The sequence below is a fragment of the Columba livia genome, chromosome 1 (genome assembly GCF_036013475.1).
Source record: "Columba livia isolate bColLiv1 breed racing homer chromosome 1, bColLiv1.pat.W.v2, whole genome shotgun sequence".
Classification (NCBI taxonomy): domain Eukaryota; kingdom Metazoa; phylum Chordata; class Aves; order Columbiformes; family Columbidae; genus Columba; species Columba livia.
In genome coordinates, this window is record NC_088602.1 from 181,456,281 (window position 1) to 181,470,060 (window position 13,780).

Sequence of the window (13,780 nt, forward strand, 5' to 3'; positions counted from 1 at the left end):
ATCAAGAAGCTTTATTTGATGGCAATAAATAACCACTTATTTTGTACTCTAAAGGTAGTCAGCTACTTTAAACATGAAAGAACTACCAACTGCCTTACTAACTATCGCAAAATGATGTCAATAGGCACAAGAACTTTCGCAGGAGGTTTCCTGCTAAACTAGTTGTAGTTTTAAAGATGCTTTACTCAGAAATTCACAATTAAATTCTTTATACATGATGTTATAGAAAACAGACTACAATGAAAAACACATTAAGCTTTTTTGATGAAAGAAAGTATACTTTTTGAACAGAGGTGAATGGCCTCTTGTAGTGAGAATAGGTAGAGCCTTTCCCTTCGCCACTTGACTGAGATCAAGTGCTGCAGTAGATAGATACAAAAGGGACTTTCTGCTGTTCCCAGAGAGCCTGTTCATCTGTTTTGCAGGCTGTCACGACTTGCTTTAAATGAATTACAAAACAAGACAGGGATAAAAGCATTTTGTGAATAAGCGACAGATTGAATTTCTGTTGTATTTAGCCACGTAAAATTTAATTTCTTCTGACATTTTGCCGCTAGATAAGGTCAGTAATTTACTTACAAAACTCTAGTATTAATTTTAACACGAGAAGAATATATCCTGGTTTAAAACAACTTTTTCCTTTTTAATTCATGGCTGCTTTGGTGGCATTTTCAAAAACTAATGAATATACTCACAGATGACTGGATGACAGGTTTCAAAGAAATGCTTTTGGTTTCTGTGGCTAAACATTTGACAGTTTCCTTGCAGAAATGTGTTTCCTGAATAACATTTCATAGAAATTCAACAAAAAGGATTTATACTCCAAAGTTGTAAAAGCCAAAACCACATGAACTGTAATTATTTTAGAAACTAAGAGGTCATCAACATTTGTATATTCAGCCTTTGTTTGTTTTGTTCTAGCACTGTACACTGTCATTATCTGTTCTTTCAGCAGTATTAAAAGGCTTTACAAAATGCTGATACTCAGAGAAGCCGGAGAGGTTTACAACATTACCGGACCACATCACATATCAAAAGACACTTAGCTACTGCAAAAGAGGACCCCTGATGCCAGACAGATGACATTATTGAGCTATTACAGTGGTCACATCTGCTAATTTTTAGAAGACCCAGGAGAGTTCATGAATCCCAAAACAAAACTGAAAGCCTCTGTGGAATAAATCTGAGATTACGTATTCTTCAGCATGCATTATTTAACAATGCTTCTGCCTTGGGTTCCACAAATCCTATATAGATTCATCATTTAATAAAAGCTTGAAAATGTTGATGCTGCATAGATGCTTTTCCAAATGTAATAGCTTTTCTGTTTCACAAGGGACTTACCATGGTTGCACAAAAGGCATAAATGGAGACTTTTCATATTACAAATTTTAGATTTCAGCTTTTGCAACAGAGGGAATGCAATCCCTGGTGTTTAATTAGAAGTCTGAAATCACCAGCTACATTTTACTATTCTATTATTGATCCAAATTGAATGCAAGGTGATACTGTAAGCATTTTTTTGCCTCGGATGGTAGTGCCCGCACAGCCTCATCTAGTATTTTACTGCTCATATTACAGGGTTACTGATATTTTAGCTCAGCTCTGTTCGAAACTGAGGTTATTCTTCGCGCCTCTGCCTAACATCAAAACTTTGAGTTCTCTATCCTCACCTTATACACACTAGACTAGATTCCACAAATCCACCTGACAAAACCAGAGCCACTATCCCTAACTGTTCAACAAGTTATTCTGGATTCTGGCCCACTACTATATGTCTGTGCCCAATTTAATTTAATCACTACCATACTATGCATTCTGTAAGGTTAAAGACAAATGTCCTCTTCCAGCTGGCTCAATTAATGAAGGAATTAACAAGATTTAAACAGGCAAAATATCACACGAGTGATTTAGCTGGCTCTCACAGGAAGGCAATACCCATCAGCAGGGAGAAAGGCAGCAAGACTGACAGGCTGTGAGATCTTTTGCTGGCCCAGCTGTTTGAAGAACACCCATCTGTATACATGCTATCTTGAGAAGTCACCATGTTAGAAAGCAAACTACATCAGCACAGGATGTTTTGCTCCTTCAGCTATTCCCTACTGCGAATGAATGGTGAAGAATTATGGTATCACAACAAGTACTGGCTTCATAACTGCTGTTCAGTGATAATGTCCAAATAAGGGCCAGGTGTATCTGCTGTGTGGAACGTCACATACTGTGTCAGAGAAAGCTTTTCATATTTTGTCATGGCCACTTTCCTTTCAAATTTTTAAGTAGAAAAAAAGCATAGACATCTTTGTATGGATCTCCCTACGTGTGTAGGCTAGTACAGATGAAAAGAGCTTGACAAAAAACAACTAGAAAGGTAAATTAAATAATCTTAACATAATTTCATCAGTTTTCATACACCATTACAAACACAATCCCATAATAGACACCAAATGACAGTGACTGATATCATAACTTAGTAATGACAATAAGAATTCTGCTGTTAAATTTGACACAATTGCATCCAAACATGTTCCTCAAATCAAATAAGGTTATTATCTGGTCGAGCACAAGTACCAAAGGTGCTACACACCCTAGTAGAAAGTGGGTGCCTCCTGGAAACAAAATGGAGGTTACGCTGAACTAATGTGTTTTAAATTCAGGAGAGGAGTACAGGTGAAGTAATCTGCTTTCCTGAGGCCTGTGAGAAGAGAGCAGGGTGTAACCGAGAGCCTGAGAGCAAAGGTGCTGTGCAAACCACATCTCACAGTCTCCACAGAGAAGCTCCTGTCAGATACAACATGCCACAGGCAGCTATAGTACTAAACAGACAAGGAAGTTAACTGTGTGCCTTACAGAGATAAGTGCTGACATCTGTCAAGGTACAAATGCACGTACCGCCTATTGCCCTTACAGTCTGTGTCCTAAACCTTTGTTCTCTGTAACCTTTTTCTCATATGCTCACTTCTCTGTGCAACATCTCTTCTTCTTGAAGGCTCCCAGCAGCCCAAGATCTGTGGCCTACAGCAGAGACCTCCACTGAACAACAGGTGTAGGAGAGGAGCTGAAGCTTTCTAAGAAGAAATGTGCTGCAGCTGCAAGAAGAATCCTGAGTGAAGGAACATTTGTTGTTACTATCTTCAACTCAGTGTTTGCAGTATTTTTTTACTTGTATTTTTCCAGGGAAGAAAACCTTGTTCTTGACTGGCTAGGTCATTCCTCACTGGATGTTATGCAACTAAGGGATATTCAATAGCTTGATGTTGAAGAACCTGTGAATATCAAATAGTCCGCACGAGCCACAAAATCCTACACGAGCGCCTTGGACCAAAACCAGAAGCAACAGACACAGGCTTCCCAGCACAGAACACTATAAGGACATAAGCAACTAGCTCCAGAGAAGAAGCTGCATTTTTTGTTTGGTCATCTACCTTCCATATTACACTGAACGCAAAACAGACAGATGTCTGTGCACAGTATTCACAACAACCAGCAGTCTCAGGAAATGTCTATCACAGCCAACAGAAACTACTGAAAAATTTTAAGTTCTGTCTTTCTCTTGAGAGTTTGAAGTACTGCTATATCAGCATGAAACCAGAAATCAGAGCTGAGAACTTGTTGTGCAGTCATGAGACCATTCCATGACTTTGAGCATGGCAGAAGGGTGCAACAATGCTTTGCCCAATACCACGGTAATGCAGCTACGGAGCAGGAGGAAAGCTGTAGGCTGGGCTTTCCCAGTTCAGGTCTAAGCTAGCAAAAGGCCATAATCATGAGACCTTTGGGAGGTATATTTCTCCTGAAGGTGGGCCATTGTGCAGTCAAGAAGACATAAGTAACTGTTTCTACAGAGTATATACAGAAAAGAAGTAATAGTAGTACACTATCTTCTGAAATCTAGGTATCTCCTCGTGCAGGGCTGCCCCCTAATAGGAACCCTATATCCAGGTACACTAATTGCTGTTTTGTGAAAGCTATTTCTGATGCTCAGAGAGTGCTCAGTCCCACTTGGTAAAGACTAGACCCTACTACAGCGTGTTTGTGAGAAGAATAAAACTAAGCATACTCCTTGGATCTTTAAGTAAAACAGTTACATCAATAAAAATATCTTTATTCAGTTCGATATGGCACAATAAACGTTCAGAGGTTTAAGGAAGCTTTACATAGCTCTTCCCTTTCAAAGTACTAAGTTAATCTTCACATCTTCATAACAAAATGCACTTCCTTAAATCCTCTCCAACTTCAGCATTCCTCCCAGGTCCTCCAAAGATACGGCTTTAAATTAATACATGGATCTCATTTCAGTTTCAAAGCGCATTGTCTAAATGTTGCAGTAATGTTGGGAAATCACAAGGATGGTCATGACTGTGTCAGTCAGTACAATACACTTACTTGTGGTAAGCCTTTAACATCACTGTTTTAATAGAATTCATGGGCCATACACCCTTCCCAGTCTTCCTTCCTACTTCTCAGTACTCCTGCAACTTGATACAGGTTACCTGCATGACTTTTGCAACAGCAGTATGAAGAATCAAGCTCTCAAAATCTTTTTCATAACTTACTTCTGGGATACCAGTGAACAAGCACCAAACACCTCCAGAAGACTACTTTGGTTTTAAAAAGAACAGGTGTGGATCCAGTTTCCCTACAGTTTAGGCATGAGTTACTAAACACTTTCTGCATCAGTGCCAAAAAATGAGTAAAACAAAATGCCCCATCAGCTTTTCTAAACTTGTGTTAATTTTCAACTGACTGAACAAAGCATAGTTCTGTAGTGAGCAAACTGACTTTACAAAAGCTTCAGCTTAAAAAGCTTACCTATAAAGTACATTAAAAACTGATGATAGCAGCATACACATGAAAACATTGAAAATCACAATTGTATTTCATTCTAGATACTGTTTGGAGGGAACTGTGTAAGGAAAGAAACCAAGACTCAGTTGTTAATAAAGAAAAATAATGTTTTCTTGTTCCCATTAATCTAACAACCACTTTTAACATCTGCAGGCTGCAGGAATATTTTGTCTTTCCAAAGTTTTCTATCAACTAACTGAATTCATCAACAATTCACTAAGAAAGACCCAAGTGCTGCACCTAAAACACATATACTTTTCCACATTCCTCAACCATTTCATTGTTCCAGTCCCCAAAAGTACAAAACACTGTCTTTACTCTTTCAACAGCAAACAGTATGCTAGCTCAATCGATGAGACATGGAGAAGAAAGATGGAAAAAAATGCTAAAATATACTGTAAGAAACTTAATCCATTTACTTTCCAAGAACTGAAGCTGTTCGATTCTCCAGGGCTCTGCAAACGGTCCAAGGCAACTCAAACTGTCCGTCAGGCATGTGACTAATTTGGAAGGATGGTTGCTGTATGTTATTGCATATCACCACTCAAGATGCAGCTCTACCTCATGAGTGTTACAACTGCTTGAAAGACATTAAGGGATGGACTCTGCCCTTCTGCAGTCTGCTGTTCTCAATCTGAAGCAGCTTCAATACCTTTGAAGCTGCATGGCCTGAGAGCTATGGTTTCACAAAGAGGTCTGGAGAAACTTGTCTGAACAAACTAGTAGGAAGATATGACAGTCAGTGGTAGGCTATTTTAAAAATACCTACAGGGTTTAAAACTTCATTGCAACATTCTTCTCTTTTCTCTGGCTGGAAAACACCCATTCCTGCCAGCCAACCATCCATTTTCCTTTGAAGTACTTCCTGAGAATTTAATTGCCCAGTGAATTGCCAAGAAAACTTTCACGTTGTAAACCAGCCCTGAGAGGCTCCAGAGGGAACAGCCTGAAATATTTAATTCCTCTGTCACAGTCAGTGAGGAGGGCAGAGGTACTCTACAGAGCTCCAGCCATAAAAATCAGTTTTTGACCAGACCACATTCATTCAGCGAAATACAGCCATACACTCAAAATTCCTGCAAGACAGGAAATACTAAGATTAAAACAGAGTAATTTATTTTTAAAGAAAATGCCAAATAGTTGCTCTAAAGATCCTAGAAGTGCTGACATCATTTTACAATACCGTAAACTATGTACCTCATGCAGTTCTGGAAAATCTGTTATCTGTCAGAAAGATGGAAATTGAGATAAAACCGAATCGCCGTAATGCCTATGAATAATCTATTTATTTTTTGTTGTTTGGAAGCAACAGTTTCACAAAAAAAAAGTTTATTCTAGAATACAGGCTGTTACTCACTCATGACACATTTTATTATGAATACTTTAGTGAATAAGTTTTAAATTGTCAATTCAGAAAAATCAAGATTTGTAAACGATACTCAAGCGTGTTAAGGGTATTGGAATACATTATCACAAAGGGCTGACGTTAACTGTGATATCTCATTTTTAATTTAAAATAAGCTTTTTGCATGCAAGTTCATACTAAAGATATTAATTCAATAGCTCAAGAATTATTTCTTATGTTTTATCTCTGCATTTTCATACAATTTCTTTTTACTGCTTTACCCACTTCACTGAGAAGCTTCTCCCATTCAGGGCTTTGTAAACTTTCCATTTACTTGAGCATGTCCTAGCAACAGAAAAAACAGAGCAGCAGACATTAAAAGATTTGTAAAGAGGGTAAATTATTTAGGAGAAAAAATGGAAACCAAAATATTTTGGAAGCTCCAATCTGTGTACCTCTATATTCCCCTGATTTTTGTATTTGACTTCTCTATCACTTCTGGTAAACACAGTCAGGAAAGAAAAGTGAGACAGGAAGAGAGACACAGAAAAAACATAAAAGTCAGGGAGATCCTCTGATCCATTACTGATTGGGTTTTCAATCTTCCCTTGGTACCCAGAAGGGAGAAACTGTCTTATATTCACAGAAACCTTGTGGTTTCAAGATTACATATCTCTTTCTCTTTCACACACAGTGAAATGTGTGCTGTTCATAGCAAAGAGTTTTAATAAACTGCAAAGTTCTGGCAGGAAAAACATTTGGCATTGATCCCTCCCTTGCACGTATAAAGTTCATTAAGAAGAATCTCTGTGTTAGGCTTGTCTTGAATGGAAAGCAGAACCATCCCCATTGAACACATTACCAATTCTTGTTTATCTGAAATCTACAGGTCTACATACTATACCAGAACTCATATGGCATGGGTCAGAAATGAGACACATTGCATTTCTTGAGGTACAATATGAGATTCCTAAAATACACTTTTAAAAACATTCAAAAAACCCAAGTATTAGTATTTCATTAAAAAAAAAAACAACCTGGTACCCATATATTAGAAAAAGTTCTGTGACCTGCTGCTAGACTTACTTATAACCTTAATCTTCAACTGATGAGCACCTCTGAATATTTTCCTTTCCTACAGTCAGATTCTTGCACTATTATCTGAAACACCATGGGGTAGCAAGAAATAAAAAAAACACAAGAATGTCTTGGCCCAGGCTTCAAATGAGGGAAAGAAAACTACCGACTGCAGATAACCCAGACATTTGGGAGGCTGTACAAGGAAAAACAGAAAGGAACCTTTGCTCATAAAATATAAAATTAAAATCTGGAAATAGAAAAATCAGCTTTCTACCAGAAGGAGCAATCAAAGAAAGAGCTGGGATTACTGGTCACAGGACACAAATACGAAACAACGTCTGAACAACTCATGTACCTGCCTGCAGCAATAGCTGAACATTAGTTATCCGTCTGACCTTCCATCCACAGAAAACGTCTGTGTTGCTGGGACCAAATTTCTCATTTTGTTTTGCCAATCATATTTTACAAATTAGACTAAGTTATGAGAACCCTAGTAAAGCTAAATTGTTACATTAAAGTTTGATCTGACCTGCTTGTAGAGGCACACATGACACAGGCAGCAGAGAAGGCATTACTTGTACACCAATAGTGTACTCACAAATAGCGAACGCAAAAAGGAGTAAGAGATACTAACATACTGTACATACAGCATCGTGTTGGGAGCCATGCAGAGGACGAGGAATAAATACAACTTCCTCCTTGTTACTCTTAACAATTCTGTAAGTTTCAGAAGATTATCTTGAATTTACTCAGGAGCGACCGAGGCTCAGAAAACATAAGCGATTCAGACTCTAGTGAATGGGCTGATATTTTTTCCCATGCATAGCACAACAAAATATTGTTCAGGATTTGAAGACTGTTGCAAAGTAATTATTAAAGTCCATTTAATGGAGCAAATACTATTATTTTCAATAGTAAATGACCTTCTATCCATTCTGTGCCTTTCCCTGGTGTTACTAGATGCTTCTGATACAGGGGAACTATTGACAGAATGATTTTCGGGGAGCAAAGGCGAAGGGGGAATTTACTTACAACCCACTACTTGCCTTTATTCTTTCTATCTTAAGCACAGATCTAGATTTGTTACCCCATCACATTCCAAGGTTCTCAGAAAAAAAATCCATACATTCCAGATACATCTTCACATACTACCAATTTGTAACACTGATAACACAAACATCTTAGTTCAGAGATGAAGACGTAGCTCAATCAATAATGCACAAATGACTGCTGTCTTAAAGCTTTTAGAACATTATTTCCTTGAAACAAACAGGATACTATTAAAATGAAGTGTTATACTGTATCAGTCACTTAAATATTCATGTGCATTTAGATATAATACACTCCTGTTCCAAAACACTAGAAAAACATTCAGATAATTACGGGTTATCTATACAAAAGGACATCAGCCTTCAACAAAGGCTCAAGTCCTCCAGATATTAAAATGCACTGAATTTGCTGCCTTTACTACATCCATTACATTTTATTGATGCATAATTCTGTCCAGATCATCCAGTAATATTACGTCTATTCATTACGTTTACTAACTCTTCTATAAATTTATAAAAAAAGCAAGAAACTACATATTTTCTTCTTTTATTATAGAGAGTAATAAAAAATAGTGACTTAAAAACCAGTTTATCCCTCTCCATGTTGAACTGCTATCCTTTGTCATTTATATTCTGCTGTAATCCATTCCAGTGGTCTTTTCCTAACTGATTTTGTAAGCTCATCTTTTGTGTCATACAGTATCACAAGTTGTTCTGAAATCTTTATTACGTCCTTTGTTTCAGCTTGTTTATTACTACTTACTCCTGAAAATGTGAGCATGAGCTTACATGCTGGCAAACCATTCTACAAAAAAAATAAGCATTTACAAGCCTTCCACATGACAGACTCAGGGAAAAATGATGTATTCTGGGATTTCGTTACAAAAGGTCTTGGTATAATACAATGCTGCAGTCTTTCTCAGTACTACGTTTCTTGGCCCATTCCTCATGTTAACATGCTCTATAAAACACTTGGTTTTATTTAGATTTGAAACATGCAAATTTAATGCTTCCCAACAGTATCTTAGTATTTTATGAAGTACTGTGTCAGGGTAGTGCAAAGGCTTTTGTGCATTCCCAGTACCAACCTTTAAGGTCACAAAGGAAGGGGAATTGCAGAAAATACCCAGCCAGACTTCCACAAGTTACAACAAGGAAAGTTTCAATCAGACTTAAATGAAAAATTATCCAAGGAGAGCAGTTAAGGACATACTACAGCATCCTTAGGCAATTTAGTATCTCTACCCTTGGAGATTTTTAAATCTGAATGGGGAAAAGTGCTAAACAATCTGCTCTGACTCTAAAGTTTGTCATGCTTTTAACAGGACATTGGACTGGATGACTGCCCAGCCTAACAGAAGACATCAAAATCTGAATTATTTGTTATTCCACTAACACCATAGATTGAAGAGTCTTTAAAGATCAAATGATGTATATATGCCATATAGAGTAGCTGCAATAAGTAAAATCATGTGCATAAATTTCACCTAAGCTTCCGCTGAGGCATCGTTATTTTATGGGGGGGATTAAAGTTATTAACAAAACTATATAAAACTCCTTGTCTTCCAAACTTCAGGAGAACTTAAGTCATAACTTATATGCACTCCCATAAAAAATTCTTCACTTGGAGCTTAAAAATTTTGTTTACTGTTGGTCAGCTTAAGTATTTGCTTTACTCTGTCAGATTTGTGAAAACAGTTTATGGTAACCTTTTTTGCTTCATTACCTCTCTATCCCCCCTCCGTGTTTCTTTATAAAATAAACATATGCACAAGCTGGTGTTAATGTATTAACCAGGAGAAAACTAAATGGAATCTAGTAGTTGTTCTGTAATTAAAGCAGGATCAGCTACAGGGAGTACTGTCAACCACTGAGAAACTTTCAACTAAAAAAAGAAAATAGTATCTGTGTTAAAGAGAGTGCCTTATCTTGGTTTTTGATCCTGTTTCTATCTAGTGACATAGTGATAACAAAATAGGTTTGATTGTACTGATTTAAAAGTATGTCATTGACATCACCAATGTTCAAGATGGTTTTAATCACTCACCTTACTGATCCAGAAAAACACTACTTTCCAAGATTCCACTGAATAAATTTTGAGTGGTGAAGTGTTTTCCAGCTCAGGAAAGCTTTCTTACTACTGGATCTGGCCCGAGTATTCAAGAACACCTGGTATGTGGTTTTCTTTCCCAGTTTGTACACTCATCAGTATAATATTTTAAAATAAAACTCTTTAACTACAAGCACTGTTGCAAGCTAGCTTTGAAAGATAGAAAAGGTGCAGCTATGGATCTCTGGAAAGCAAAGCTTTCAAATCATTTGGTCATACTGAGACACTCAGGCACAAATCAACCAAAACCCAGGAGGTTCCTTCTGAATGTCAAGAAACACTTGTTCATGGTGAGGGTGACCAAGAACTGGCACAGGTTGCCCAGGGAGGTTGAGGAATCTCCATCCTTGGAGACAGTCAAAAGCCACCTGGACACGATGCTGAGCAACCAGCTCTAGGTAGCCCTGGTTGAGCTGAGGATTGGACCAGATGTTCTCTAGAGGTGTCTTCCAACCTCAACGAACCTGTGATCCTGTAACCATGCATTTTGTTACAAGAGTCAGAACATTTGGAAATAAATATAGCTAAATGAAAATCTATTTTAATGGGGCATATGAATACTTTATTCTGATAAAAGAATCATGTATGGTAACACAAGGTACATTTACTTATTTTTCAAAGATCTTTACTCAGAGCTTTAGATTTTTTCAATAGTTTCAATATCAAGAGGCAATACTAACAAAATATTTATCCTAAAGGTGCCCACTTTATAATAGCAACAATATATTTATAAATGCATGCAATGATTGTGAGAACGGGTGCAACAACATTTTCAAGGGAGGAATAATAACTCTATCTTGATTAAGAGAACTGGAAAAAAAACCACAACATCTGAAAGAAGCAGTGAAATTCACAAGCTGAAGTTTCTGCAGCAGCTCACTGACCTCCCAGTCCCCCTCATTTCTACATATTTCCCTGCACTTTTTTAGCACTTATGCACCAACTATTTTGTTGTGCTTGCACACATCTGAGTGGACATACAGGCAAGTAGATTAGTCAAATTACAAAAGAATTAAAATTGCCCATCAAAATTTTTTTTCCTCTTTAATCAGATCAATTCCTATAGATTAAACAACTATGCTGTTAATTTAACTGAGGTATCCAGGAACCTAAAATGAGGCAGAATAAATCCATGTCTCAATATTTGTGGTTGCTGCCTTCTGTGTTTCACAGTCTTAGTGGGATATTAGTGAATGCATAAGCAGCAAGGAACAAAAATAGGGCACTCAAAAATATTCCCAAGATCTTTCTCAATTGCTTCTCTTGCAGGAAGCTGCAAGCTCAGAAATCTTTCAAACACACAGGAAAAAAACAAACAAACAAACAAGAGAATGAAAACTGGTTTAATGTTTCTTTTCTTTACCTCCCCTCCACTCTTAACATTATGTTAAAAGAAAAGTTTATTTCACAGTATCATTTATGGCATCTGCAGTTGTATTCACAATTAGAGCTGGAACTGACTCACATTCACAATAATGCATGTAGCAAAAAAGTGATACTCTTAAGCCATCCCCAAAAGTTCTTGTGAAAAGACTCTATGCAGCAGTAACCGAGCATTTGAGGATTATATATTTTCCTTACATGCTGTCTTCTTTTAGCATACTGAAAAAAATGACATTGCAAGAGACCTATAAAAGGAACATCTGAAGAAAGAGGTACATTTAATTTAACCAGTTTACACATGAGGCAATCAGAGATTGTAAAGTGAGAAAAAAAAGATGGGAAAAACCTAACATTTTACATGCACACTACAGTTATCCTAGAAATTATACACTTAGAACATTTGGGTGGGCTTTAGTAAAACTAGACTGGCTGTGATCCCTAAATAAGTTACGACAATTTCTGTTGAAAACTCGGTTTACCTGTAAACGAATTTATGAAAAACATCAGTATATTATCACTAAATAAAAGCTTTGGGAGGTATTTTTAACATAAATTAATTCATGCTTTTCCACAAAAGAAAGCAGCAGTGTTCCCTTTCTATGGTCTGTCATTTTCCGACCCATTAATAAGGTTTCTGATTTCTAGAGGGAATTTCTGTCACTTAAAAATACTTACATTTACATTTTTGAATAAGAAACTATTTTCTTTCTCTCTTTGCTGATGTTAAGAAACTGTATGTTACCGAAATATGTTTCTTTTTTCCAGATGACTTCTCCTGTCAAGTTTCCTAAATTAACTGGATGATACGCCAGTCCTGTTAGAATGAGGACATTTTTCACAATCAAATTTTACAGCAATATCGTAAACTTGAAAAAATGTACTTCTGTTACTCTTATTATTATAAATAATTCCTCTGATTCCTACCCATGAAAACTTTTCTTTCTTCAGTCTGTTCATCTTACAGCAAACGGCGTTTTTTGTCTTTATTTTTCGCCTCTCTCAGCAGGTCTTTTTATTAGTAAGGGCAGCAAGGTAGAAACAGAAGCAGTTGCCATATAAACAGTGTTGACAATAGCTATTTTGCTGACTTCACACCACTTAGAATACTTTCAAACTTGACAACATTTAAATGTTTACTCTTCACACTTTTAAATACATACCATTAAAAAAAGTGTTATTTTAGAAACACACATGCAAGTCAGCCAAGGCAAAACTGACAATATTGTTTTCAACAAACCTTGAACTGGGGAGGTACTGACTTCATGGAGCAACCCTGGCAGCAGCACCTGCTGGGACTGACACACTCTGAGCAGAACAGCCCAGCTAATGGCTGGCTCAGTGGATGATGGGAGAGCAGCAGATGTTGTTTATCCTGACTTTTGTAAGGCTTTTGACACTGTCTCCTGTAAAATCCCCATAGACAAACTGATAAGTACAGACTAGACAAATAGACAGTGAGATGGGCTGAAGTCTAGCTGAACTGCTAGGCTCAAAGAGTTGTGATCAGCATGAAGTCCAGCTGGAAGAAAGTCACTGCTGGTACACCCCAGGGATCAACACTGGGGCCAGTACCATTTAACCACTTCATTAGTGACCTGGATGATGGGACAGAGTGCATCCAGAGTGCAAGTTTGCTGATGACATGAACTGAGAGGAGTGGCTGACACACCAGCCAGTTGCAATGGCAGTCAGATGGACCTTAAAAAGCTGAGTAAGAAGCCAACAGGAATCTCATGAAGTTCAATAAAAGGAAATAGGAAGTCCTGCATCTGGGGACGAATATCCCCAGGCACCAGTACAGTATAGGGGATGACCACTTGAAAGGCAGATCTGCAGAAAAGCACCTGGGGGCCCTGGTGGATTCCAAGCAGACCGTGAGGGAGTAACATGCCCTTGCAGCAAGGAAGGCCAATAGCATCTTAGGCTGCATTATCAAAAATGTTGCCAGCACGTCATGGGAGATGATCC

At 37.5% G+C, this 13,780-nt stretch overlaps 1 protein-coding gene across 50 annotated transcripts in view; it reads right to left on the bottom strand.

Moving 5' to 3' along the window:
- NRCAM (neuronal cell adhesion molecule) overlaps positions 1-13,780 on the bottom strand; it is a 155,026-nt gene that overhangs the window by 88,400 nt on the left and 52,846 nt on the right. The window contains exon 1 of one of the 50 annotated variants that reach the window (XM_065048655.1): positions 12,488-12,506. The exons of the other annotated variants lie outside the window; for them this stretch is intronic. The gene's annotated coding sequence lies outside the window, so the exon portion shown is untranslated. Of the gene's footprint in view, positions 1-12,487; positions 12,507-13,780 lie in introns of those variants that run through there. 50 annotated transcript variants of the gene reach the window in all.